This window comes from Apodemus sylvaticus, chromosome 10, assembly GCF_947179515.1.
Source record: "Apodemus sylvaticus chromosome 10, mApoSyl1.1, whole genome shotgun sequence".
Taxonomy (NCBI): Eukaryota; Metazoa; Chordata; class Mammalia; order Rodentia; family Muridae; genus Apodemus; species Apodemus sylvaticus.
In genome coordinates, this window is record NC_067481.1 from 12,677,001 (window position 1) to 12,702,408 (window position 25,408).

The 25,408-nt window shown below is 40.9% G+C and overlaps 1 pseudogene; it reads left to right on the plus strand.

The window, feature by feature from the left end:
* LOC127693647 (ABC-type organic anion transporter ABCA8B-like) overlaps window positions 1-25,408 on the plus strand; it is a 79,632-nt pseudogene that overhangs the window by 48,282 nt on the left and 5,942 nt on the right.

Sequence of the window (25,408 nt, forward strand, 5' to 3'; positions counted from 1 at the left end):
GCAGTGGGTGTGATTCCAAAGGACCATCAAGAAACAACCACAATATCATTGCATCTTAAAATCCCAAATTTTACTTTCTTTAGGAAAAAAATGAAGACCTTTGATGATTAGGAGATTTTTGTTTGTTTATTATAATTTTAGAGCTACAACTTCTCGTTTGCATGCAATACCAAGAGACTGAACTGTTTCCCAGTTCTGATGGATATCCTTAGCAATGGGCTACTTGGAATGGTTAAACCGTCAGCCCGCATCCAACTCTACAGAAGCGTGCATTTTGTGGTAAGTTCAGGTCCTCTGGATCATCCTCCCAGGTCATCTTTTAAAGTCCTGGAATCCTAGCCCTTTGGAATTCACCAAAACCATAGCCAAAACTTGGAGTCACACTGGCTTCTGGGGCTTTGGAAAACTAGCACCTTTCAAGACCTCTGGGCTTTTAAAACTGCAAATGAAAACATTTTCCAAACAGGATAAGAGAGGACAACAGTGAGAGTGTACAGTACTGTGATTCATACGAAGGAATGAACAAACAGGATGAAATAAGAAAGGGGGTTGGGAAGGAGGAGGAAGGGGAGAACGGGGGAGACTCATCACTTTTACAAATGCTACCGAAGAAAGAAATCTGGACAACACTCAGGCTGGAATTTCAGAATATCCTCATTAGAATCACTCCAGGTTCTTGCCAGAACTATTAATTCCTTTGATCTATTTTAGACTTACTATACCAGCTTTTCCAAATACAGAGCTAAGAAAAAAATTCCATTTCTCTTCCTGGCAGCCTTGGCAGCTTATGGGTGCCTGGGAGGCAGAGACAGGAGATTGCCCAGGAAGCTGCTAACTTGTCTAGTTGTATCTATGTTCAAATGAGTGACCCTGCCTCAATAGGTAAGATGGAGATGGAATGAGAGACACCCATGTCAGCCTCTGCCCCCTGTCCATACCGAATGTACAGACAAAGAAAAATCTATTTCTAACCCAAGGCTTGAGAAATTGAACATAAACAGCCCTTCAAATTCAGAAACTGGGCAGCCATCTTTTGGAAAGATTCCTTTGTTCTCAAGTATATTTCTCCCTGTTGCAGATGTAGGGAACAGCACATTTTAAAAAATATTTTTGATTTAACTTCTGAACAGTTTTGTATATAGTCTGTGCACCACTTGTGTGCCCTCTAAGGCCAGAAGAGGGCATCAGATTCTGTGAAACTGGAGGTACAGATGATTGTGAGCCATCTTGTGGGTGCTGGGAATCGAACCTGGGTCCCCTGAAAGAACAAGCCAGTGCTCTTAACAGCTGAGCCATCTTCCCAGTCCCACATCTTTTAACACATTTAAACATTAAGTTCTTGGTGCCTGGGGACAAGCCCTGGACACAGTTAGCACTTACCAACTTACTTGCTAAACACATAATGAGTATCAGAGAGCAACACTGACTCTGTCCTGTTCAGCTCTCTGGTTTTGTGGTGTAGTTAAACACATGGTTACTCAAGCAATGGCCGTGTGAATCTTCAAGTGATTGTGGCTTTGTATATGATGAGAGTTTGTGCATCTCCTTTCCTTGAAGGGAGCTGCAGCAGCTATAACTAACAACGTTTTGCTTGGCTCATTCACATCCCTTCCTCACACTCCCTCTACTCTGGGATCATGAACCAGTCCTGAGACACCCAGCTACCACATTTGAGATAGTTAAAGATCAGTTGGGAAACTGAGGATGTGGGCTGTGACTTATCATGTATTATCTAACATCACAGTAAATCGTAGAATGACTGACATAAAAAGATATATTGTTAATAATTTCCCACTATGCAGGGTTTTTGATCCACGCATGCTCTAGAGATCAGTTTCTTAACTGGCAAGTTTGAGCATGAAGTGAAGGAGTCTAAAGTCAAACTTACAAACTGGAAGGACTGAGAAAAGTTTGGAGATCCCAACAGATGCCCAAGACATACAGTATTTAATATTTTTAGAATTTATGGCAGAAAAAGAAACTCGGAATTTGTTCATTCAGTTTTTCCCTTTCAGAATGAATATTCTAATCCTTTGATATACCTGATGAAGACTGCGTTCTGGCTGATTATGACCTCCACTTGCCCTCCTTATATTGCCATGAGCAGTGTCACAGACTATAAGGTAAAAATGAATTATGAGTAACTGGAACTTGAGTTACTTTCTAACTTAGATGCTGACAGTATAGTGATTACGTGAATACACACACATGCACAGGCTAATGATGCAGTTTTTAATTAATACATTTAAATAATTCTGTGCATTAATTAAATACAATTATCATGCAGCTATACAAAATGAAATACAAAATTGAAAAATAAAGCCATTCATCTAACACCAATAGATTTTTCAAACTAAAAGGTGTTGAAAAATATATAGAATCCTTAAATCAACTTTTAAATGAACAAATGTTTGAGCAAATATTTTACTGAAGAAGATACACAAGTTGGGAAATGTTTTGAGAACAATGGCTGACATCGTGAGTGATCAGAGAATTGAGAAACTTTTACCCAAAATGGATCTTGGCATGAACCAGTCTCTGCTGTTGGAAAACTGAAATTCTCATGCGAGCTGCCCCCCTAGAATGAATTAGTAAACAAATTCTGGTAGAACCATGAATACAATAGAATATTTCTCTGAATAAGTATTATAAAACTTCCAACATTTAAATAACAATTTGTAAATTCCAATTTGTACTGTTTTTCTGATTCAAATGAGTCTTTGCTGTCTATAATTTATAGAATATAAAATATAGCAACTGTATGTTATACAATTATGTATTAGTATATGTAATAGCTGGAAATCTCTGTGTATAAACTGTCAGTATAATCACATATATGGTGTATAGTATATGTAATTGTATTTCTCATATAATTATTCCTGTTATATATAGTGTTTTAAATTGCTTAAAGGGCAGAGATATATAGCTTGGTTGGTAGAGTGGTTCCTTAGTATGCATGAAGTCCTGGGTTCAGTCCTTAGGACTACATAAAATTAAATAGCATAGTAGCTGCAGAAGGATCCTTGCGCTATGAGTTTAAGACTGGTCGGGGCTATATTAGAGACCCTGCCTCAAAAAACTGCAGTTAAATCAAATCACTTACATAATGTTACATGCACATTTTATATGAGCAGTTAGTTATACTGTTGTATAGACAATGGAAAATGGGTTGCTCGATAGATAAGCCTTCCATTCACCCACCCAGCCCTCTAAGTCCCTGCCCATTCATGGTGATGTTTAATTAGAGGAAATCTTTACTTACCTCCCAGGTATGTGATGAACCTCAGCGTCGCCTTTACCAAAGCAGCTGATTGATAGCTACATCTGTCAGTCATGGGTAGTACTTATTATGATAGTCCAGCGTTATCATAAATAAACATCAACATTAAATATTCATTAAATATTTAACATTTATTCAACATTAAATATTCCACATTCTTTAAAACTCAAGCTGAGGTCTCACGTTGCGTCTCTCTGCTCTCTCCCGGACAGAACAAAGCTTGGTTCCAGCTGCGTGTTTCCGGCCTCTTTCCTTCGGCTTACTGGTTCGGGCAGGCCCTGGTGGACATTCCTCTGTACTGCTTTGTCTTCCTCTTCGTGTCTTTAATGGACTACCTTTTACGCTTCCCAGATCCTATATTTACTACTACAACTTACTCTATACAAGTAAGCGCAAAAACTTTGAAAATGCAAGCTGCTTTCATAAGCAGTGCTTTGCCAGACACCAACTATAATACATTTCCGCAGCGGTGCTTCTTGGAGCCTACGTGTTTTCCTACCTCGCTTTAGTCTCTCTGAGACTCACACTCCCGTTGTTGTTTTTAGATCCCGTGTTCTGTTGGCTATGCCATATCCCTGATCTTCTTAACATACGTGATTTCGTTCATTTCTCGCAAGGGGAATAAAAACAGCGGCATTTGGTCACTTAGCTTCTTTATCGTAAGTATGTGCTACTTGTGGATATTTATTGTGCAGATGTGATATAAACTTCTAAGCTAATACTTTATGTCCCTGGTAAAGTGGTCATTAATATTTTCAATTCCAAACATCTACACTTGCCTCAAGAACAGATCGCTTTTGAAATCTGCACTTTTTCCCCAGCCTATTTCTGTGCTTGTCTTTCATTAAAAGATCACATTGGCTTTTTTTTTTTTTTTTTTGTTTTGCTTTGTTTTAAGCTACAAAATGTTGGTTTAGGAGAAAATCAGAAAATCATCTGCATGTTTCCTGAAAGTGATTAGAAAGGCCTCGACAATTTACCATATTACAGATTCTGTTACTGGGATAGTTAAAAGTAGAAACGATTGGGGCTGGAGAGGTGGCTCTGCAGTTAAGAACACTTGCTGCTCTTGCAGAAGGCCCAAGTTCCGTTCCCAGCATCCACAGCAAGCGACTCACAATCCCCTGTGAATCTAGGTCCGGGAGATGCTCTCTTGTGGCTTCCATATACAGTGCACTCGTGTGTGTGTGTGTGTGTGTGTGTGTTATGTGTGAACATACATATAAATAAATAAATAAAATAGAAGAAGCAGAAACTTTTTGAAACTCCTTACAAGATCAGTCCCACAAAGACACTCTCACTCTCTCTCTCTCTCTCTCTCTCTCTCTCTCTCTCTCACACACACACACACACACACACACACACGTAGTCTATGAACATTGTCATTTCCTGTGATTTCATAATGGCAAAAAGTAAATTTATTCATTGAAAACAATTTTATTGACTTCTATAGTGTGCTGAAAATGAAGGCTGATTGCAAAAGAAAAATGAATAGGGTCATCCATGAGTTATGAAAGATAAATTAGTAGCAATAACTTATTAAACTTAACATAATAAAAGTTATCTGTGTTCTTTTCCATCTTAAGGGTCTATTAGACAACAAGGCAATAATAAGCTCTTTGAAAATAGTCAGTAGGGCTGTTTAAGAAGATGGAAGGAGAAATTTCACTTTAAAAGTAAAAGCTAGGGCGAGGGAGATGGCTCAGTGTGTGGAATGCTTGCTGTGCAAACATGAGAACCTAGTTTTGATCTCCACAGCAGGCTTGAAAGGAGAGAGAGAGATGGATGCATATGTGACTGTAGCCCCAGTGCTGAGGAATGGAGACAGGTAGATCCTTTGTCTAGCCAACCTAGCAAAAGAGTGACCTTTGGTTTAACCATGCTCAGGCCAAGCAAACCCACACATGCAATGTATGCAGACACACATCACACACAAACACCATACACACACATAGCATACACCACACACATTTCACACACATGACACACATACCACATGTACACACACATCCTACACACACATACCACACAACACACATACACACACAACACAACACACATACCACATACACATACCACACACACACCATATACCAAAAATGGAGAAATGAACTCTGGAGAACATACAGGGGTGCGATTTAGAACATAAGGGATAAACACAATTCTAGAGGTGAGGACACCCAGCTTCTCCCAGGAGTTTATGTCAGTTTGCAGTATGTATAATGGATACAGGTAATAAGTGACGAAGAACCCTCTAGCAACTGTGCAAACTTGTACAGTTTGTAAAACAGTGACACAAACCTCTGGAAGTGGCAAAATGTTTAAAAAAAACCATGAAGAGTTTTTTTCTACCTATAAATTTTTTTCTATTGCCAGAAATTTGTCTTTTACCATTACTGCCTATTTTTCTCCACTGGTATAGCTAACAACAACAAATCTGTTGCTGTTGTTGCTGTTGGCTGTTTTCCAGTCAAATATCAATTTTTAAATCATTGTTTATCCTATTCTAAGTTTGACCTCCCAGAAGAAACACATGCCAGTTTCTCCCCCTTATCCATAGTGAAAGTATTTTATATAGCAGATTCTAGGTTTATCTAGTGATGGTTCACATGAGGAGGTCTAAGCCAAAGCAATTTCCCTAAATTGTTAAAAAAAAAAAAAAAGCAGAGGATGTTCATGCAAGCACACTGCTTTCCTTTTGAATGGGGAAGTTGAAATTTGGAATGATGGACTGCCACAGTCTCCCTCCCATCTGTTTATCTAGATTAAAAGATACAATGTGTGACATAAAAGATACAATGTATGACATAGGAGATACAATGTGTGATATAAAAAATGCAGTGTGTGACATAAAAGATACAATGTGTGACACAAAAGATGCAGTGTGTGACATAAGAGATACAATGTGTGACATAAAAGATACAATGTGTGACATAAAAGATACAATGTGTGACATAAGAGATACAGTGTGTGACATAAGAGATACCATGTGTGACATAAAAGATACAATGTGTGACATACAGGGTATGAGACTTTAAAGGGGACACAATGTCATCATAAAATTCATTGCTTTGGTGCTGACCTTTTAAATTAATTTACGGAAGTAAAAAGGAAAGTTGGACTGTATTATCTTTGTCATGAGACATCTTGATCTGAAAACATGAAATGTAGAGCAACTGAAATGTGTGTTTGTACTCCCCGTAGATCACCCTGTTCTCAGCGGTGGTAGAGATACTGGATTTCAATGAGGGTATACTGTATTGCCTCATCTTTTTAATACCACAAGCCACTCTGATTGGATGTTTGATGTTATCTATGAATGTAAGTAAGATGACTCTCTCTCGCATCCTGGAACTGTTTATAAAAGTTGGACATCTTCATGGGTCTCTAGAACTTGCAGAACATTCATGAGGATTCCAGTGGGTTTTCTCCCAGGTGGGACAGTGTGTTCTGCTTGACATTTAACAGAACAGTCCTGATTTAAAACATGGAGATGAATAGCACTAGATGGTGGAAAACAGAACAGTGTCTACAGTCATTTTATGACTTTTATGTTTCTAGGCTTAGTTAGCATTGAATGGATGTAGATAAAATGATGTTTAGCTTCATGATTTCGGAGGTTGGAGAAGCATCCTATATAAATCAACTCCCTTCTTTCTATATGATATCTATGTCTCTGTAAGAAGAAGAAAGCTGCCAGGCATAGAAAAGAGGTTACCAATGAGGTAGAGGAATAGAGAGGAGGCATCAGGTGAGAAGCAGGGGCACAGGAAGTATCTGGAGTTCTTGGAATAAAACTAAAAGTAGGTCTCTCATCATTTGAGGAAGGCTGGCTCAACACAACCTAGATCCTCTCTCACCAAGTGATCAATGAAACTCATTGCTTCAGATGAAATCTCTTTGACCAGCTCTTCACTGCACACGGAAGAATGAACCCTTGCCTAAAATTTCTACCGTACTTGGGAAAATGTCATTGAGACTGTTTAGAGCCAATTCAGATTCCTAATGATAAAAGTCTGTGAGATGAAACTTCCCTCCTTAACTACTTAATTTTTCTTTTCTAGCTTTTCTTTTATCGGTACATTAGTGAAGAACCGACTGTAGAGCCATTCCTGGTATTCCTCATTGTAAGGATGTGTTCTTTTTACTGGGTTCTAAATCATACTCAACAAAGTTAACTCACTTGACATGCAGTATTTTTACTAACATGGAGACAAGATTTTCATAATACATAAAATATAGTATTTGCAAAGTCAGAGACAACTTTTTTTAAAGATTAACTGACAAGATAGTTACTTGCCAAATATTAAGAACACTGGTACCTGTGGTAGAAAAAATTATAGCCCATTAATTATAGCTGATTTGTAATGAAAATGAATGATTTCCAAATCATTGTGCCAAGGTGGATGTTGGAGATTTAAATTGTTATTAAATATAACTCTTGTCAACAATTACACTAGTTCACTTCATACTAAGACAATTATTGGTTGTGTGATTTCTAATGCACTTCCTCCCCCCCCTCTCTCTCTCAGCCTTTCCTTCATGTTTTCATTTTTATTTTCATCCTTCGATGTCTGGAATGGAAGTTTGGAAAGAAAACAATGAGGAAAGACCCCATCTTTAGGTAAGAAGAGATCAAACTGAGGGTTAATTTGTTTCACCAATCAATATTCTGTTTTTTCTTTCTTTCATGCATAAACAGGCCAATTAATGAACCTATGTCACCGTGTCAGGACAGACTAGAAGAAGGATGTACTAGAGCTAACAGAGGCTCAGATACACAATCTAAAGAAGATTATCTATGATACAGTGACAGAAACAGACCCACACTGCTGACAGTAAAGTCTCTGACAGGGCATGCAGTGTGACCCCGGAGGAGGTGCAATGGAGATGGATCTAAAATGCTATTGATTTGAATAGAGAGGTAGTTTAAAAAAAAAAAAAAGAATTCTGCCATTGGTCCCTGTACATAGACAAGATACATTTTGAATCCAAGGTTTTGTGGGTGGGTGGCTGTCCTTATCCCTCCCCTGGGAGCCCTGCCTGGCTACAAGAAATGGCCTCTTCAGGATCCATACCCCACACACACTCTGCTAGGAATCTCAGCTAGAGTCACCCCCTTAAACCTCTGGGGTCTTTACCCATCCCAGGTCTCTGGCATGTCCTAGAGATTCCTCCAGCTGATCTCCTTTTCATCTCCCCTGTTCTTCCTCCATATGACCTCCTCCCCACCACCCAGCTCCCCTCCCAATCCCCTCTTCCACCCAGTTCTCTCCTTCCATCAACCTCTGATATCTATTGTTTTTCCCCTTCTAAGAAAGATTCAAGCATCCTCTCTTTGACCCTCCTTGTTATTTGGCTTCTTTGGGTCTGTTGATTATAGCATGGCTATCCCATACTTTATGGTTAATATTCACTTATAAATAAGTACATACCATGCATCACACCTAGGAGCCTCCCCCATCCCAGGTCTCCAGCTAGTCCCAGAGATGCCCTCTCTCAACTGATTTCCATTCTCTCTCCCAGCCCTCTCCTTCCCCTCCACACCTGTTCCCATCCCCTTTCTGCTCCTCACCCTATCTCCTACCCAGTTCCCTCCCTTGGGCACTCTAGTTTCTTTGGGTCTGTATATAGATTGTAGTATGGTTATCCTTTCTTTTATGGCTAATGTCCACTTATAAGTAAGTACATACCATGCTTGTCTTTCTGGGCCTGGGTTACTTCACTCTGTTTTTTTCTTTTTCACTCTGGTTTTAATGATATGGAATTGTGTATTTTATGTATTTTTTTTGTGTGTGTGTGTAGTTAGCCTCATTGGGTTAGAGTTTTCCTTCTAGTATCTGCTGTGGGGCTGTTAGTGCAAAGTTATTGTTTAAATTTGGTTTTGTCATGAAATATCTTGGTTTCTCCATCTATGGTGATGGAAAGTTTTGCTCGGTATAATAGTCTGAGCTGACATCTGTGGTCTCTTAAGATCTGTAAGATCTCTGCCCAGCCCCTTCTAGCTTTTTGAGTCTGTTGAGAAATCAGGTATAGGGGTTGGGGAGAAAAAAAAAAGAAATCAGGTATAATTCTTATAGGTTTGCCTCTAATGTTACTTGACCATTTCCCTTGCAGTTTTAAAAATTCTTTCTTTGTTCTGCATATTTAGTGTTTTGATGACTATGTGGAGGATTTTCATTTCTGGTCCAATCTGTTCAGTGTTCTATAAGTTTCTTGTGCATTTATAGGCATCTCTTTCTTTAGGCTAGGGAAATTTTCTTGTATGATTTTGTTGAACATGTTTTCCGGGCCTTTGGGCAAGGAATATTTTTTTATTCCTACTATTCTTAGATTTGGTCTTTTCATAGTGTTCCAAATTTCCTGGAGATTTGGTGTCATGAACTTTTTATATTTTCCATTTACATTGACCAATATATTGATTTCTTCTATTGTATCTTCTATGCCTGAGAATTCTCTCTTCCATCTCCTGTATTCTACTAGTAATGCTTACATCTTTTGTTCCTGTTTTCTTTCTTGGGTTTTCTATCTCCAGGGTTGCCTCAGTTTGTGTTTTCTTTATTGTTTCTATTTCCCTTTTCAGATCCTGGACAGTTTTATTCATATCCTTCACCTGTTTGATTGTATTTTCAGGTGTTTCTTTATATTTTTGCTTCCCCTTTTAATGCCTCTACCTGTTTGAATGTATTTTCCTGTATTTCCTTGAGGAATTTATTCATGTCCTCTTTAAAGACCTCTATGCTCTTTAAAAGATTGGATTTCATATATTCTTCTTGTGTTCTAGTTTCATTAGGATATCCAGGGTTTGTTGTAGCAGGATAACTGGGCTCTAATGTTGCCATATTGCTCTAGATCTTGTTGTTTTCTTACACTGTCCTTTAGGCATTTGATTTTCTCTGGTATTGCTTGGATGATCCTGATGGCAGCAGGGCTTCAGGTGACGGGGAGAGCCATGGGTCAGGCAATGTAGGTCAGGAAACCTGACTCTGCTGGCTGTGCCTCAAGCTGACCTCACTGATAAGGAATTTGTGAGGCAGTGTTCCAAGTTGGTTGTTCTTGGGGCTCTACAGGCCTCCACGGAGTAGTAAGAGGCTCTTGGGGCACCACAAGGACCTCAGGACTGAAGAGCAAGCCCAGAAATACACAATGGAGCTTAGGGGACCAAAGGTTTCCATGGGGAATTGTGATGCTCTTGGAGTCCTGCAAGGCTCCTTTGGACTGAGGATCTCTCCCAGAGCTAGACAATAGGGGCCCTTGGGGGACAGCACACAACTCACCTCTGCAGGCTGGGTGGTAAACAAGATCAGCTGGGAAGGGTTTGATGGGGCAGTTCCAAACTGGTTAGTTTTGGGGCCACTGAAGGATTCCATGGAGAAGCAGGACCCTTGGCATCCTGCAAGACGCCCCCAGATTGAGAAAAGAAAGTCCAGAGCTCACTTAATTGATTTAATATTGTGCATGTCTTATGCAGGTAACCACAGCTGCTGCACAACATGTTCATGTGTGCAACACCATGTCATGACCAGAGAACATTTCACAGCAGTCCTCCCCATCCTATGGTTCCTGCATTCCTTCTGCCCACTCCTTCCTTTTATTTCCTGAGCTTGAAGAAGGAGATGAAACAGATATTCCACCTTTGACTGAGTACTCAAAGTATCTTATTTTCTGACACAGTACTAAATTTAAATACTCTGGCCCATTTCCCCCATGAGAACAAAATAGTTTATGCTGTTGGGCTATACTATTTTCAAAAGGGATTTTTCAGATTATTTCTGAACTATCCATAGCATTGAAAGTAATCTTCTGATAGCTGAGCAGAATAGAAGATAGATAAAAAGTGATGGTCACTAAGCATGGTAGTGATGACCAGGGCAAGAGGAGTCACATGGAATGAGTGCAGACTGCACCAAAGGGAAATGCAATGCCTTTCTCTTATCTTGTGCTCTACTTGAGAATGGGTTTAGAACAACCAATCACTGTTGACACAAAAATAAAGGCCACAAGCCAATTATTTTTTTTCGATGTATTTTTATTTTATTCTATATATTTTTCATTTACATTTCAAATGATTTCCCATTTTCTGGCCCCTCACTCCCCGAAAGTCACATAAGCCCCCTTCCCTCCCCCTGTTCTCCCACCCACCCCTTCCCACTTCCCTGTTCTGGTTTTGCCTTATACTGCTACACTGAGTCTTTCCAGAACCAGGGGCCTTCATTCTTCTTGTACCTCATTTCATATGTGGATTATGTTTTGGGTATTCCAGTTTTCCAGGCTAATATCCACTTATTAGTGAGTGCATACCATGATTGATCTTTTGAGACTGGGTTACCTCACTTAGTATGATGGTCTCCAACTCCATCCATTTGTCTAAGAATTTCATGAATTCATTGTTTCTAATGGCTGAATAGTACTCCATTGTGTATATATGCCACATTTTTTGCATCCATTCTTCTGTTGAGGGATACCTGGGTTCTTTCCAGCTTCTGGCTATTATAAATAGGGCTGCTATGAACATAGTGGAGCATGTATCCTTATTACATGCTGGGGAATCCTCTGGGTATATGCCCAGGAGTGGTATAGCAGGAAACTCCGGAAGTGACGTGCCCAGCTTTCTGAGGAACCACCAGACTGATTTCCAGAGTGGTTGTACCAATTTGCAACCCCACCAGCAGTGGAAGAGTTTTCCTCTTTCTTCACATCCTCGCCAACACCTGCTGTCTCCTGAGTTTTTAATCTTAACCATTCTGACTGGTGTAAGGTGAAATCTCAGGGTTGTTTTGATTTGCATTTCCCCGATGACTAATGAAGTTGAGCATTTTTCAAGATGTTTCTCCGCCATCCAATATTCTTCAGGTGAGAATTCTTTGTTTAACTCTGTACCCCATTTTTTTTTAATTTTTTTTATTCGATATAATTTATTTACATTTCAAATGATTTCCCCTTTTCTAGCCCCCCCACTCCCCGAAAGTCGCGTAAGCCCCCTTCTCTTCCCCTGTCCTCCCACCCACCCCTTCCCACTTCCCCTTTCTGGTTTTGCTGAATACTGTTTCACTGAGTCTTTCCAGAACCAGGGGCCACTCCTCCTTTCTTCTTGTACCTCATTTGATGTGTGGATTATGTTTTGGGTATTCCAGTTTTCTAGGTTAATATCCACTTATTAGTGAGTGCATACCATGATTCACCTTTTGAGTCTGGGTTACCTCACTGAGTATGATATTCTCTAGCTCCATCCATTTGCCTAAGAATTTCATGAATTCATTGTTTCTAATGGCTGAATAGTACTCCATTGTGTAGATATACCACATTTTTTGCATCCACTCTTCTGTTGAGGGATACCTGGGTTCTTTCCAACATCTGGCAATTATAAATAGGGCTGCTATGAACATAGTAGAACATGTATCCTTATTACATGGTGGGGAGTCTTCTGGGTATATGCCCAGGAGTGGTATAGCAGGATCTTCTGGAAGTGAGGTGCCCAGTTTTCGGAGGAAACGCCAGACTGATTTCCAGAGTGGTTGTACCAATTTGCAACCCCACCAGCAGTGGAGGAGTGTTCCTCTTTCTCCACACCCTCTCCAACACCTGCTGTCTCCTGAATTTTTAATCTTAGCCATTCTGACTGGTGTAAGATGAAATCTTAGGGTTGTTTTGATTTGCATTTCTCTAATGACTAATGAAGTTGAGCATTTTTTAAGATGCTTCTCCGCCATCCGAAGTTCTTCAGGTGAGAATTCTTTGTTTAACTCTGTACCCCATTTTTTAATAGGGTTGTTTGGTTTTCTGGAGTCTAACTTCTTGAGTTCTTTATATATATTGGATATTAGCCCTCTATCTGATGTAGGATTGGTGAAGATCTTTTCCCAATTTGTTGGTTGCCGATCTGTCCTCTTGATGCTGTCCTTTGCCTTACAGAAACTCTGTAACCTTATGAGATCCCATTTGTCAATTCTTGCTCTTAGAGCATACGCTATTGGTGTTCTGTTCAGAAACTTTCTCCCTGTACCGATGTCCTCAAGGGTCTTCCCCAGTTTCTTTTCTATTAGCTTCAGAGTGTCTGGCTTTATGTGGAGGTCCTTGATCCATTTGGAGTTGAGCTTAGTACAAGGAGACAAGGATGGATCAATTCGCATTCTTCTGCATGCTGACCTCCAGTTGAACCAGCACCATTTGTTGAAAAGGCTATCTTTTTTCCATTGTATGTTTTCAGCCTCTTTGTCGAGGATCAAGTGGCCATAGGTGTGTGGGTTCATTTCTGGATCTTCAATCCTGTTCCATTGATCCTCCTGTCTGTCACTGTACCAATACCATGCAGTTTTTAACACTATTGCTCTGTAGTATTGCTTGAGGTCAGGGATACTAATTCCCCCAGATTTTCTTTTGTTGCTGAGAATAGTTTTAGCTATCCTGGGTTTTTTGTTGTTCCAGATGAATTTGATAATTGCTCTTTCTAACTCTGTGAAGAATTGAGTTGGGATTTTGATGGGTATTGCATTGAATCTGTATAGTGCTTTAGGCAAAATGGCCATTTTAACTATATTGATTCTACCGATCCATGAGCATGGGAGGTTTTCCCATTTTTTGAGGTCTCCTTCCATTTCCTTCTTCAGAGTCTTGAAGTTCTTGTCATACAGATCTTTCACATGTTTGGTAAGAGTCACCCCAAGATACTTTATACTGTTTGAGGCTATTGTGAAGGGGGTCATTTCCCTAATTTCTTTCTCAGCCTGCTTATCCTTTGAGTATAGGAAGGCCACTGATTTGCTTGAGTTGATTTTATAACCTGCCACTTTGCTGAAGTTGTTTATCAGCTGTAGGAGCTCTCTAGTGGAGTTTTTTGGGTCACTTAGGTAGACGATCATGTCGTCTGCAAATAATGATAGTTTGACTTCTTCCTTTCCAATTTGTATCCCTTTGACCTCCTTATGTTGTCGAATTGCCCGAGCTAGTACCTCAAGTACAATATTGAAAAGATAAGGAGAAAGGGGGCAGCCTTGTCTGGTCCCTGATTTCAGTGGGATTGCTTCAAGTTTCTCTCCATTTAGTTTGATGCTGGCTACCGGTTTGCTGTATATTGCTTTTACTATGTTTAGGTATGGGCCTTGAATTCCTGTTCTCTCCAAGACTTTAAGCATGAAGGGATGCTGAATTTTGTCAAATGCTTTTTCAGCATCCAATGAAATGACCATGTGGTTTTGTTCTTTGAGTTTGTTTATGTAGTGGATTGTATTGATGGATTTCTGTATATTGAACCAACCCTGCATTCCCGGGATAAAGCCTACTTGATCATGGTGGATGATCGTTTTGATGTGTTCTTGGATTCGGTTGGCAAGAATTTTATTGAGTATTTTTGCATCGATGTTCATAAGGGAAATTGGTCTGAAGTTCTCTTTCTTTGTTGGATCTTTGTGTGGCTTTGGTATCAGCGTAATTGTGGCTTCATAGAAGGAATTGGGTAGTGTTCCTTCTGTTTCTATTTTGTGGAATAGTTTGAAGAGTATTGGTGTTAACTCTTCTTTGAAGGTCTGGTAGAATTCTGCACTGAAGCCATCTGGTCCTGTGCTTTTTTTGGTTGGAAGACTTTCTATGACTCCTTCTATTTCTTTAGGCATTATGGGACTGTTTAGATGGTCTAGTTGGTCCTGATTTAATTTTGGTATCTGGTATCTGTCAAGGAAATTGTCCATTTCCTCCAGATTCTCCAATTGTGTTGAGTACAGGCTCTTGTAGTAGGATCTGATGATTTTTTGGATTTCCTCAGTTTCCGTTGTTATATCTCCCTTTTCATTTCTAAGTTTGTTAATTTGGATACTTTCTCTGTGCCCTTTGGTCAGTCTGGCTAAGGGATTATCTATCTTGTTGATTTTCTCAAAGAACCAGCTCCTGGTTTTGTTGATTTTTTGTATGGTTCTCTTTGTTTCTACTTGATTGATTTCGGCCCTGAGTTTGATGATTTCCTGCCTTCTACTCCTCCTGGGCGAAGTAGCTTCTTTTTGTTCTAGGGCTTTCAGGGGTGTCATTAAGCTGGTAATGTATGCTCTCTCCATTTTCTTTTTGGAGGCACTCAGGGCTATGAGTTTTCCTCTTAGCACTGCTTTCATTGTGTCCCATAGATTTGGGTATGTTGTGTTTTCATTTTCATTGTGTTCTAAAAAGTCTTTAATTTCTTTCTTTATTTCTTCCTTGACCAAGGTATCATTGAGTAGAGTATTGTTAAGTTTCCACGTGTATGTGGGTTTTCTGTTGTTTCTGTTGCTATTGAAGACCACTTTTACTCCATAGTGATCAGATAGGAGGCATGGGATTAGTTCTATCTTCTTATATTTGTTGAGGTCTGTCTTGTGACCAATTATATGGTCGATTTTGGAGAAGGTACCATGAGGTGCTGAGAAAAAGGTATATTCTTTTGTTTTAGGATAGAATGTTCTATATATATCTGTTAAATCTAATTGGTCCAAAGCTTCAATTAGTTTCATTGTGTCCCTGTTTAGTTTCTGTTTTCCTGATCGGTCCATTGAGGAAAGTGCAGTGTTGAAGTCACCCACAATTATTGTGTTAGGTGCAATGTGTGCTTTTAGTTTTAATAAAGTTTCTTTTACGAAAGAGGGTGCCCTTGCATTTGGGGCATAGATGTTCAGGATTGACAGTTCTTCTTTTTGTATTTTTCCTTTGACCAGCAAGAAGTGTCCCTCATGGTCTCTTTTGATGACTTTGGGTTGAAAGTCAATTTTATCTGATATTAAAATGGCTACTCCAGCTTGTTTCCTGAGACCATTTGCTTGTAAAATTGTCTTCCAGCCTTTTACTCTAAGGTAGTGTTTGTCTTTGACCCTGAGGTGTGTTTCCTGTAAGCAGCAAAATGTAGGGTCCTGTTTACGTATCCATTCAGTTAGTCTGTGTCTTTTTATTGGGGCATTAAGTCCATTGATGTTAAGAGATATTAAGGAATAGTGATTGTTACTTCCTATCATTTTTGACGTTATTTTTTAAATTTGAATGCTTAACTTCTTTTGGGTTTGATGAAAGGTTACTATCTTGCTTTTTCCAGGGTGAAGTTTCCCTCCTTGTATTGGTGTTGTCCTCCTATTATCCTTTTTAGGGCCGGGTTTGTGGATAGATATTGGGTAAACTTGGTTTTGTCATGAAATATCTTAGTTTCTCCATCTATGGTGATTGAGAGTTTTGCTGGATATAGTAGTTTTGGTTGGCATTTGTGTTCTCTTAGAGTCTGCATGAGATCTGCCCAGGACCTTCTAGCCTTCATAGTCTCAGGTGAAAAGTCTGCTGTGATTCTGATAGGTCTTCCTTTATATGTTACTTGGCCTTTTCCTCTTACTGCCTTTAGTATTCTTTCTTTGTTTAGAAAATTTGGTGTTTTGATTATTATGTGACGGGAAGTATTTCTGCTCTGGTCCAGTCTGTTTGGAGTTCTGTAGGCTTCTTGTATATTCATGGGCATCTCTCTCTTTAGATTAGGGAAGTTTTCTTCCATAATTTTATTGAAGATATTTGCTGGCCCTTTAAGTTGTAAATCTTCACTCTCATCTATGCCTATAATCCTTAGGTTTGGTCTTCTCATTGTGTCCTGGATTTCCTGGATATTTTGGGTTACAAGCTTTTTGCATTTTGCATTTTCTTTAGCTGTTGAGTCCATGGTTTCTATGGAATCTTCAGCATCTGAGATTCTTTCTTCTATCTCTTGTATTCTGTTGTTGATATTTGTATCTCTGTCCCCCGATTTCTTCCCAAGGCTTTCTATCTCCAAAGTTGTCTCCCTTTGAGTTTTCTTAGTTGTTTCTACTTCTGATTTTAGATCCTGGATGGTTTTGCTTAGCTCCTTCACTTGCATGTTTGTGTTTTCCTGTAATTCTTTAAGAGATTTTTGTGTTTCCTCTTTCATGAGCTCAGCCTGTTGACCAAAGTTCTCCTGTATTTCTTTAAGAGATTTTTGTGTTTCGTCTTTCATGACCTCAGCCTGTTGATCAAAGTTCTCCTGTATTTCTTTAAGTGTTTTTTGCATTTCCTCCTTGTTGGCTTTTGTATTCTCCTGGATTTCTTTCAATGATTTTTGTGTTTCCCTTGCAAGGGCTTCTAACTTTTGATCCATTTTCTCCTGAATTTCTTTAAGTGTGTCCTTCATGTGTTCCTGTACCAGCCTCATGACCAGTGATTTTAAATCCAAATCTTGTTTTACTGGTGTGATGGGGTATCCAGGACATGTTGGTAGAGGAGAATTGGGTTCAGATGTTGCCATATTGCCTTGATTTCTGTTAGTGACGTTCCTGCGTTTGCCTTTTGCCATCTAGTTCTCACTGGTGTTAGTTTTTCTTGTCAGTGCTGGACTCACCAGTGCAAGCTGCCCCTTCCCAGTTGGCCTCTGGTGCACAGCTTACCTCCTGTGCTGCTTGTAGACAGGGTGCTGCTGCCCAGGCTGTTCAGATCCCAAAGCAGGCACCCGAAGGCTCCCGCTGGGGCCCGCTGGATTCACTGGAGCACACTGACTTCTCCCAGCTGGCCGCCCGGAAACCCAGCTAGCCACTTGCAGGACTTGGATATGTGGTGCTGCCGCCCAGGCTGATCTGGGCAGCAGAACTCCCAACCGGGTTGGTGCACACAAAGCTAACCTAGCTGCTCAGGCCCTGAGTCTAGGCAAAAGCCTGGCAGGCCAATGTTGGTGCAAAGCTCCCCTCAGCTGTGGGTGTTAATTGGGTGTGTCAGGTGGCTAGGATGGTGGCATGCTCGAGTTCCCTGAGAGTGCTGGGAGAGTCTGCTGGGCTAACAACCTCCTGGCTGGGTCAGCACACAGATGACCCAACGAGCAGCCCAGGGCCTGGGGGCAGTCCAGGGCCTGACCGTCTGAGACCCCTGCTATGTCCTCCTTGGGCTATGCCTGTTAGCTGGTTTGGTTTTGCCTGCTAGGTCTCTCTGGCTTCCCATAGGCAAAATGGCGGCGGTGCGCAAACAGCCCCGATAAACAACCTCCTGGCTGGGTCAGCACACAGATGGCCCACCGAGCAGTCCTGGGCCTGGGGGCAGTCCAGGGCCTGACCGTCTGAGACCCCTGCTATGTCTGCCTCGGGCTATGCCTGTTAGCTGGTTTGGTTTTGCCTGCTAGGTCTCTCTGGCTTCCCGTAGGCAAAATGGCGGTGGTGCGCGCCGGCCCAGGCAAACAAGCTTCTGGCTGGGTTGGCACACAGATGGCCCGCCGAGCAGCCCAGGACCTGGGGGCAGTCCGGGGCCTGACCGTCTGAGACCCCTGCTATGTCTGCCTCGAGCTATGCCTGTTAGCCGGTTTGGTTTTGCCTGCTAGGTCTCCCTGGCTTCCCTTAGGCAAAATGGTGGTGGTGCGCGCGCCGGCCCGGGAGGAAAAAAACCTCCTGGCCGGGTTTGCACACCGGTGGACCTCCGATCAGCCCAGGGCCTGGGTGCAGGCCAACGCCCGTCGGGCTTAGACCCCCGCGATGTTGGTCTCGGGTTATATTTGCGTACCTCAGTCTGATTTCTCTGGCGACCGAGAACCAATATGGAGCCCTGGTAACTGACTGGCGGGAGGCAGAGTTCTGTACCCCATTTTTTAAAAGGGTTATTTGGTTTTCTTGGGTCTAACTTCTTGAGTTCTCTGTATATATTGGATATTAGCCCTCTATCTGATTTCGGGTTGGTGAAGATCTTTTCTCAACTTATTGGTTGCCGATTTGCCCTTTTGATGGTGTCCTTTGTTTTACAGAAACTTTGTAATTTTATGAGGTCCCATTTGTCAATTCTTGATCTTAGAGCATAAGCTATTGGTGTTCTGTTCAGGAACTTTCCCCCTGTACCCATGTCCTCAAGGGTCTTTCCCAGTTTCTTTTCTATTAGCTTCAGAGTGTGTGGCTTTATGTGGAGGTCCTTGATCCATTTGGAGATCAGCTTAGTACAAGGAGACAAGGATGGATCAATTCGCATTCTTCTGAATGCTGACCTCCAGTTGAACCAGCACCATTTGTTGAAAAGGCTATCTTTTTTCCATTGGATGTTTTCAGCCCCTTTGTCGAGGATCAAGAGGCCATAGGTGTGTGGGTTCATTTCTGGATTTTCAATCCTGTTCCATTGATCCACCTGCCTGTCACTGTACCAATACCATGCAGTTTTTAAGACTATTGCTCTGTAGTATTGCTTGAGGTCAGGGATACTGATCCCCCCAGAATTTCTTTTGTTGTTGAGAATAGTTTTAGCTATCCTGGGTTTTTTATTATTCCAGATGAATTCGAGAATTGCTCTTTCTAACTCTATGAAGAATTGAGTTGGGATTTTGATGGGTATTGTGTTGAATTTGTATATTGCTTTTGGCAAAATGGCCATTTTAACTGTATTAATCCTGCCGATCCATGAGCATGGGAGGTTTTTCCATTTTTTGAGGTCTTATTCCATTTCCTTCTTCAGAGTCTTGAAGTCCTTGTCATACAGATCTTTCACATGTTTGATAAGAGTCACCCCAAGGTAGTTTATACTGTTTGTGGCTACTGTGAAGGGTGTCATTTCCCTAATTTCTCTCTCAGCCTGCTTATCCTTTGAGTATAGGAAGGCCACTGATTTGCTTGAGTTGATTTTATAACCTGCCACTTTGCTGAAGTTGTTTATCAGCTGTAGGAGTTCTCTAGTGGAGTTTTTTGGGTCACTTAGGTAGACTATCATGTCATCTGCAAATAATGATAGTTTGACTTCTTTCTTTCCAATTTGTATCCCTTTGACCTCCTTATGTTGTCTAATTGCCTGAGCTAGTACCTCAAGTACAATATTGAAAAGATAAGGAAAAAGGGGGCAGCCCTGTCTAGTCCCTGATTTTAGTGGGATTGCTTCAAGTTTCTCTCCATTTAGTTTGATGCTTGCTACCGGTTTGCTGTATATTGTTTTTACTATGTTTAGGTATGGGCCTTGAATTCCTATTCTTTCCAAGACTTTAAGCATGAAAGGATGCTGAATTTTGTCAAATGCTTTTTCAGCATCCAATGAAATGACCATGTGTGTTTTTTCTTTGAGTTTGTTTATGTAGTGGATTGCATTGATGGATTTCCGTATATTGAACCAACCTTGCATCCCACAAGCCAATTATTAATGGGTGGTTTTTATCTTAGAATTTCTCCAAGAAACAATGATGTATATCAAAACCCAGAAGAGCCAGAAGATGAGGATGAAGATGTTCAAATGGAGAGAATGAGAACAGCGGATGCCTTAGTATCCACCAGTTTTGATGAGGTAGGCACATAAAGTTACTAGCTTACCAAACAATGCAAACGTTTGCTCATTAAAACAACTAACTGGTCTACCAGACTTATTCTCTAAGGATGCTTCGTTTCCTTCAGCCTAACAAAAGAGAGTCAATGTTTTAGAATGTGGCCATCATTTTTACATTGAAATGAGCAGATTGAAAGTCAATGTTTCCAATTCGTTAGTATAAGCTAAAGATCAAGAATTGACAAATGGGACCTCATAAAATTACAAAGTTTCTGTAAGGCAAAGGACACCATCAAGAGGACAAATCGGCAACCAACAAATTGGGAAAAGATCTTCACCAATCCTACATCAGATAGAGGGCTAATATTGAATATATATAAAGAACTCAAGAAGTTAGACTCCAGAAAACCAAACAACTCTATTAAAAAATGGGGTACAGAGTTAAACAAAGAATTCTCACCTGAAGAACTTCAGATGGCAGAGAAGCATCTTAAAAAATGCTCAACTTCATTAGTCATTAGGGAAATGCAAATCAAAACAACCCTGAGATTTCACCTTATACCAGTCAGAATGGCTAAGATTAAAAATTCAGGAGACAGCAGGTGTTGGAGAGGGTGTGGAGAGAGAGGAACACTCCTCCACTGCTGGTGGGGTTGCAAATTGGTACAACCACTTGGAAATCAGTCTGGTGGTTCCTCCGAAAACTGGGCACCTCACTTCCAGAAGATCCTGCTATACCACTTCTGGGCATATACCCAGAGGATTCCCCACCATGTAATAAGGATACATGCTCTACTATGTTCATAGCAGCCCTATTTATAATTGCCAGATGCTGGAAAGAATCCAGGTATCCCTCAACAGAAGAGTGGATGCAAAAAATGTGGTATATACACACAATGGAGTACTATTCAGCCATTAGAAACAATGAATTCATGAAATTCTTAGGCAAATGGATGGAGCTAGAGAACATCATACTAAGTGAGGTAACCCAGACTCAAAAGGTGAATCATGGTATGCACTCACTAATAAGTGGATATTAACCTAGAAAACTGGAATACCCAAAACATAATCCACACATCAAATGAGGTACAAGAAGAAAGGAGGAGTGGCCCCTTGTTCTGGAAAGACTCAGTGAAGCAGTATTCAGCAAAACCAGAACGGGGAAGTGGGAAGGGGTGGGTGGGAGGACAGGGGGAGAGAAGGGGACTTACAGGACTTTCGGGGAGTAGGGGGCTAGAAAAGGGGAAATCATTTGAAATGTAAATAAAAAATATATCGAATAAAAAAAAAGAATACAAGTGAAATAACTAAATTCATGAAGGACTTGGAGAAACTGAGCACGTAGTGACAAATGTCACTGTTTCTAGTGAGAACATACAGTATTCAATATAAGGCACAGTGTCTGGTGCTTTTCATGTCTTTTGCATGTTTGGGGAGTCAGGAACACTCTCTAAAACAATGTGGTTCTTGGTAGATGTCTTTGTAGGGGAAGATCATTGAATACTTTCCAAAGACAAGGGCTAAGATAGAAAAGTAGTAGGTTACAATGGTTTCTAGTAGGGTCTCTTTGAAGCAGAGTTAGGGCAGTGTAGGAGATACAGATGATTCCAAGTCAGTGGAGACAAGAGCCTGACATGACATTCTTCTTATTTGCAGAAGCCAGTCATTGTTGCCAGCTGCCTACGCAAAGAGTATGCAGGGAAGAGGAAACATTGCCTTTCCAAGAAGAAGGCTAAGATAGCCACCAGGAATGTCTCATTCTGTGTCAGGAAAGGTTGGACATGTGGTTTTCAACAGTTAGCTCAAATATTGAAACTATTGAACTATTTCTTGGTTCTTGAGGAAAATCCTTCACACACTATCTGCTCACTCATGTGTGGACTACTCTCCAGGGTAGCCTGACAACTCCTTTACACATTTCATTTTTAAGTACATTCATTCACTCCTAGAATAGGGGTCCATCCCTATCTACATAGGAACCAACACAACTATATGCCCCATGAAAGTCATTAAATGTTCTCTTAAACTCACACAACTGACATTCTAATGCTTTTTTTTTAAGAGAATTGGTTGAAGGTTAGGGGGTGCAGCAGCATCTATTGAAGGCTTATGTTGAAGGAACTCAATTTCCAACATTACTACTAAAGACTTAAGATTACAAGAAACAGAATCAGACACTCTTAGTTTCTAAGAATGGCTTCCCAATCTTCATTAGTGTAATCTTGGGAAAATACCTCATTCTTGAGACTTCTTATCACCAAGAATGAAAGAAGAGATTGTGATGATTTCTTGGGATAGTTGTGACAGTTAAATGGGACACAATGTACAAAACATATTACATGAAATACATCAGACAGTGAGAATTCAGACTATGTTTTATGCTTAGTTGTACTGTAAATTTAAGTTCAATATAATTCCTGTGTTTCAGGTGAGATTCTAGGATTGTTGGGACACAATGGAGCTGGCAAAAGTACATCTCTTAAAATGATAAGTGGAGACACAAAACTCACAGCCGGGCAGGTAGGTGGCATATTATTTGATAAATTATCTATTCATCTACAAGCATTACCTGTAGCTTCTGTCACAGAGGAGGTATTCAAAAGAACATGGAAGAGCACATGAGGGTAAAGAGTCGTTCCTAAGACTATTCAAGGAAGTCTTGAAAACATTAAATATGAACTGGGAACCAAAGACTATTTCTGACTTGGCACACATTCATTCACGAGTAATTGCTAATAACAAGCTCTCTCCACTGTAAGATGAGAGCAAATGGTTAAAATTCCCTTTGGTCTGGGAGGCAGTTTCTGTGAGAGGCTGTGTAGAATTGGGGTTTTAATGATGAAGGTTTATCTATAGGTGCTACTGAACGGGAGTGGAGAAGGGGACACCCTGAGGTTCCTGGGGTACTGTCCTCAGGAGAATGCTCTGTGGCCCAACCTCACTGTGAAGGAACACCTGGAGGTATATGCTGCAGTGAGGGGCCTGAGCAGAAACCACGCTGCAGTTGCCATCACAAGGTACATGGGTGGGGGGGTGCACCTAGAACAGGAGGAGGTCAGGGAGAAAGTGGGGAGACAGCATTTGCAAAAAACTTGGGGTGAAAAACTCAAGATGCTACAATTTTCTAATTTACAATTGGGAATTAGTTTTCCAGTTTGGGGGATGTAAAATAGATGTTTTTCTGCCATTAAACATGGAAAAGGGGGAATATATTGGTAAATTTTATTGAAAATACTAAAATTTAGTATATTGATCATAGATTAACTATTTGAAATCTGTGATGAGACGCTATTTGAGGAGTACCTCATCCAGCAATATCACCCTTTCCCCCACTACCACACACACACACACACACACACACATACACATTGACTCCAAAATATGGCCCCCCACTCCTCCATCTTCACTAGGCTTACTGCCCCACCCTTCCACCATCTCTCTTCATCGTGGAGAGGACAGTGATGTTCCACTGTCTCTCTACAGGTTGGCGGATGTGCTCAAGCTGCAGGACCAGCTGAAGTCTCCCGTGAAGACGCTGTCAGAGGGAGTGAAGAGAAAGGTATAGGCAGGGTTGGGGGAAGGGCGTCGAGCATACCTCAGGGAGGCACACTTGAACTGATTCCACATGGGCTGTCCCTCTTGTCGCAGCTGTGTTTTGTGCTCAGCATTCTGGGGAACCCATCTATCTTGCTTCTGGATGAGCCGTCCACTGGGCTGGATCCCGAGGGGCAGCAGCAAATATGGTAAGGAGAGGCTGCCATGGGGCTGAACCCACACCCAGAAGGGAGCTTGACAATAGTTTCACTCACTCAAAAACTGTTTTTACCAAGTGTAAGGACCAGAGTTCAGATTCCCAACACCCACATAACAATCCAGGAGGTAATCTTGCTTGCTTTAATCTCAGCACTGTGGAGCTGAAGTCAGGAGAGCCGGAGCTGACTGATTAGCTAGTCTTGGCCAACTGGTGATCTCCAGGTTCAGTGAGAACAGCTGTTTCAAAACTTAATGTGGAGAACAGGATACCCAACCTTGGCCTCTAGCTGCTACCTATACACATACACATGTGCACCTAACCACACATGGCACATGCACATGGGCTCATAAAACAGAGAAAATGAATTATAAAAGCATATCTTAAAATGTTTATGTTCATAAAACATAAAACTACCAACACGCCTAGTAAAAATTGATGGTCTGCAAACTAGCATTTCCCTAATAATATTTCTCAAACATTTCTGAGGAAAGGAAGCACACATAGCATTAAACTGCAAGTCACCCACTGTGTATGTATGAGAGCAGTGTAGGTATCTCTGGGTTGGTACAGGAACTTTTGTACCACAATCAAGTGTCTGGTGCTGGACATGAGAACAGTCGCTCTTGGGAAGTTGTAAAACCTGTCATTTATTCTGCAATGGCTTCCAACTGCTGCCTTGGACAATGCTGTTGAGTTTTGCATTGTTCTGCTCCCATGTACATGCCTGTTTTAACAGAATTTCCCTCTTCGTACAAGCTCATAATAAATATTGTATTCTGCAAGTGCTCTTTTTCAATGCATGTTTCCTTTCTGTCTTTTCTTTTTGTAAATTACACTTCTTTCTTAATTGTGAATGTTGTCCTGACAATATAGGCAAGCAATCAGGGCCATCATAAAAAATACAGACAGGGGTGCCCTGCTGACCACCCATTACATGGCAGAGGCTGAGGCTCTGTGTGACCGAGTGGCCATCATGGTGTCCGGAAGGCTGAGGTAAGTATGTGTCTTGAAACCGCACTCACTCTTGCAGTGTGTGACTAGATGGTTTTTCCCATAGACAAGGAAATAAATGCAATGTCTAGACTTGCTAAGTCCCCCAGTTAACAGCAAGGACCCTGAGACAGACCTGGTAGCAAGCTGAAGGTTTTCAAACACTGCCGCAC